Below are 4,539 nucleotides of genomic sequence, written 5' to 3' on the forward strand. Positions count from 1 at the left end.
CCAGCAGCACCACAGCCACAGCTTTTTGTTCTCCCAGTTACGTCCATTTTGTGACACAGCCCAGTCCTCTCCTGGTCCAAGTGCCTCAAGCACTACTGTTGACCAACCTGATGGTGACGCAGGTGCAAAACGTAAATATAATCGGACTGTCACATCCAATACTTGTGGGAAGTGCGGACAGTTTCGCACACAAGAGACTGGCCACAGTCAGTATAAGGGCAAAATATATTGCCCAAATACTGAAACTGTAAGCAAGGAACAGTGGCTGAACATGATGAGGCAGAAAATAAAGCCAGTGAACCTGTAATCATTCTGTTGTTGTTTGCCTCTGAGGATTGTTGCTGTGAAGGAAAGGAAGAAAACTTCAGGATTTGTAAAGGAATAGTTAGGTAAACTTTCACAAATCCTGAAGTTTTCTTCCTTCCTTTATTCCTTTAATATTGTGCATATGTTAATGTTTCTTTGAGTGCTAGCAGTTTTATTTACCGGAATGTGTCATTATTGTAAGTTTTTTGTAACATTTTGTTGTTGTTGTTGTTTTACTTATTGTAAAATAGTTGTAAAATATGTCCAGTTATGTGAAATTTCAGTGACATCTAGTTTCAAATACATGTAATTGTATACACTGGTGTGTCATCTCTCTTCTGTGTTGAAACTTTAATGGCATTAAATGTCATAATGCCAACAACAAATGTAAATCCGACTCCATAATACAGATAGACTGTAGATGACTTTAGGTACATTACAACAATTAAATCACCTACATTCTTTATTATAGTTCTACATTTTTTGTTGTAGTTGTAAGAATAAGTAAGTTATGAGTGTTTAAAGTTTTAAGTCATTGAGAGAACTTGGAATTTAACACCTAAACACAAATTGCAATTATTACCCATATGGTTCTGAGCGGGATTCGAACTCACGCCACGGTTGTTTTTTTCCCTTTTTTTTCTTCCCCCTCTTCCCCCTCTTCCCCCTTCTTCCCCATCTTATACGGACAATTGTTCCCCAGCTTTAGCTCAGTGAGTTAAGGATTTGCCTGTGGAGCTGCAGGTCGCTGGTTCAAGACCAGACCCTTCTTAAATTTTTCTCAAAATCCTGGCAAAGACAAAGAAAGGAAACTGCCGGTGGCTGGTCTTGAACCTGTGACCTTCCACTCTGTAGTCCTCTTCTTATCCCCCTGAGCTACTTGCTCAGATACTAATTCTTCTTTTTTTTGCGCATTTATCATCTATTTTTTGTCATTTTCAAGTTTTTTTTTAACTCGTGTCTCGACTCGACCGTTTTTCTCAGGAGGTTGGACTTCAGCCTTTGTGCTGGAGGGTGGAACCCTCAGTTTCAAGACTTTCCAAAGCCTCCACACCTCCCAAGTCCTCAGGACCTGAGCTTTCACACAGTCTGAGGGCTGAAATTTTCTAAGTCCCACAGTAGTTCTCTGTTAGATTGAACCTTCAGACAGTCCAAGGACTGATATCTTCTAAGTTCCTGAGTAGTTCTCTGTTAGTTTGAACCTTCAGACAGTCTGAGGGCTGAAATCTTAAAAGTTTCTCAGTACTTCTCTGTTAACCTTCAGACAGTCTGAGGACTGAAATCTTCTAGGTTCCTGAGTAGTTCTCTGTTAATTTGAACCTTCAGACAGTCCAAGGACTGACATCTTCTAAGTTCTTGAGTAGTTCTCTGTTAGTGTGAACCTTCAGACAGTCTGACGGCTGAAGTTTTAAAAGTTTCTCAGTACTTCTCTGTTAGTTTGAACTTTCTGGTTAACAGAAGCCTTAAAACTTGTGACCATGAGTCTTGATTTCACATTTAGACCATCCATCTGAGTTCTTCTCAGACCTTCACCTGTGGGTTTTTTAGAAATCCTGAACAAACTTTGATTCTCTTCACTGAACAGTAAAGTTTGTGGAGATCAGAAGGTAACATTAGTTTGATCGATGCCTTCAACTACTAGTAGACTTTATCTGGAAAGCAGTTTTCTGAAATGAGTTCTTAGTAAATCTGTCCACAATCAAACCAAGAACATAGAAAGAGGAAATGTTTGAAGAAACAACTTGATGTTTTCATTTCAGACTAGAAAACGCTTGAAGACCTTTATCTGTTTTTGCTCTTTTGATCATTTTATTGTTTCTTCTGTTTAATTTGATCTTCTAAAGTTTAACTGGTGTCTTTTCAAATGTTTTGTCTTTAGTTTGATTCTTCTTAAATGTTTTGTTTTGCTCTTTTCTCACCTTTTATTCTTTTCTAATGTCTGATTTGATTTCCAAATGTTTTGTCTTTTTAATGTTTAATTGTTGTTTTTTTCAAATGTTTTATCGGCTTGTTTGAAAAATTTCCTTTTCTTTCCCAATGTTTAATTTTTCGATTAAATCTTTAAGGTTTTTCTTTTTAAATGTTTTACCACCTTTTAATGTTTAATTTTCTTTTTAAATGCTTCATTGTATTTTCTGTTTAATTCCTATTTAAAGTTTTATTGTCTTTAAGATTTAATTTTCTAATTAAACATTAAATTTTTTAATTAAATGTTTTGTCTTTTTAAAGGTTTAATAATCTAATTAAATGTTTTGTATTTTTTTAAATGTTTAATATTCTTCTTGTTTAATTGTATTTTTTAAATGTTTAATTATCTAAAATATTTTATCTTTAATGTTTAATATTTTTCTTTAAAAATTTTGTTAAATTTCATAATTACATGTTTTGTATCTTCTGTTTAATTATCCAATTAAATATTTTGTCTGTTTAATATAATTTAATTGTATTTAATGTTTAATTTTCTTTTTAAAAGTTTAATTGTATTAAATGTTTTTTCCCCTTTGATTTAATTGTTTTTTTTAAATGTAGTTTATTTCTTTAATCTTTTTTTCTGTCAAGATTTTAACCCCACCTTAAAAACGAAACAAACCCTTAAATCACAAAGAAAATACTTATGTTGGCACAATCATGAGTTAGTCAATTATTCAGTTTATCAATTCAACTTTATTTGTTTTGCAGTTTTCACACACAGATGACTAAACAAGCAAAGAGAAAAAACTGCTTAAACTATGATTAAATCTCAAAAACTTTTAAAAAAAAGATTCAACATGGTAATAAAATATGTTGTGTCCAGGGGATGGAGGGAGTTTATTGAAGTCTTCTTGGGCTCACATGGGAAATCATTTAAAATATAAACTTGATATTCAGTCTAAGGAAACTGCAGAGCGACAGAAGAACCAACAATATCTCCTGTTTTCTCCTTTAATGAGTCGACTCTTCTTGTGCTTTCAGACCAAAGAACTACAGACTCTTCACAACCTGCTCAAACTCTTGGTACAGGACCTCACCACACGGGTCAAGAAGGTTTCCATCTCATTTCTACTCTGAAGCTCACCTTCTCCTGCTCAAACTGCTGACAAATGTTTCTGCTGCTCTAAAGTCTGGTCTCCACAACTTCCTAAAAACTCTCAAAGTCTCTTCTGCTGTAAGTTGCTTTGTAGAACTGTTCCAGAAAACCTCACTAAAGCACATGGAGGGCCTCAAGATAGTCGTCCAAATGAAACCATACAAAAACCAAACTAGTACAACCCAAAAGCTAAAGTCTCCTGCAGCCTACCAGAGAACCTCTGAGAACAGAGAATCAGGACAGGAACTCTTACCTTCTGGACAACCAACGTTGGTTCTCAAACAAGAATACAGAATGTGTCTGACCAAAAACCTCTGAAGACTCACTACAGCCAAGATAAAGACACAACTCAGCTGCACCAAATCCACTAATCACTGCACACATTACACCATGTGCTAACTGTGACTAAAGAACCTCATTTACCAAGACAACTATCCGGTACAAAGCCCTAAAAACACCAAGAAACACATTAAAGACTATTTTACTGCTGGAAGCTGCAAGCCAACGCCTAAATAACAAACTAAAGCAAAAGACCAAACCCAGTTCAGTGGTGAAGAGAAACAGAGGAAATGTTTGTCTGCAGCTAAATAAAGCAGGAAGACACTGAGCTGCTCAGGTGTTCCTGATAACACCAAGCAGCCACCTGGACAGCCAATAGGAACACAGCTTCCTGGAAGTCCAGAGGGCTGGCTTAGTCAAGGAAATTTAGTTTAAAGTTGAAGCAGAAAGTTAACAAAGAAAGTTGAAAACCACCTTCTGATCACTGAAATCTCTGAGTTTTCACACAAAGAACCTGAACATGTCAAACTGGTTCCATAGTAGAACCATCATTGTAAAAACGTCATAGTATGGTGTGTTGCTCAAAAACATTACGACCCGGCTGTCTAGGGTTGCAGAGGAGCAACACAAAAAACAGGACAAACGCTGTTTTCCAGGGGGTTAGGAGGATATTTATTTGAAAGAGGAAGTTTACAAAACACAACATGTGAGCAGAAAAATCACAAAGTCTGTCTTTAGTTCAGCTGAAAATATTAGTTTTTGTCTTTTTTTTTGACCAAACTTTTCAGGAAGTAGATGAAGAATAATTAAAGCTCTCATGTAGAAGTCCAACTTATTTTGGATCCTTGTGGAGAGTTTAATCTTAGAGTTTGTAAAACTGTTGAGTT

The sequence above is a fragment of the Amphiprion ocellaris genome, chromosome 22 (assembly GCF_022539595.1).
Source record: "Amphiprion ocellaris isolate individual 3 ecotype Okinawa chromosome 22, ASM2253959v1, whole genome shotgun sequence".
In the NCBI taxonomy this organism is placed as follows: Eukaryota; Metazoa; Chordata; class Actinopteri; family Pomacentridae; genus Amphiprion; species Amphiprion ocellaris.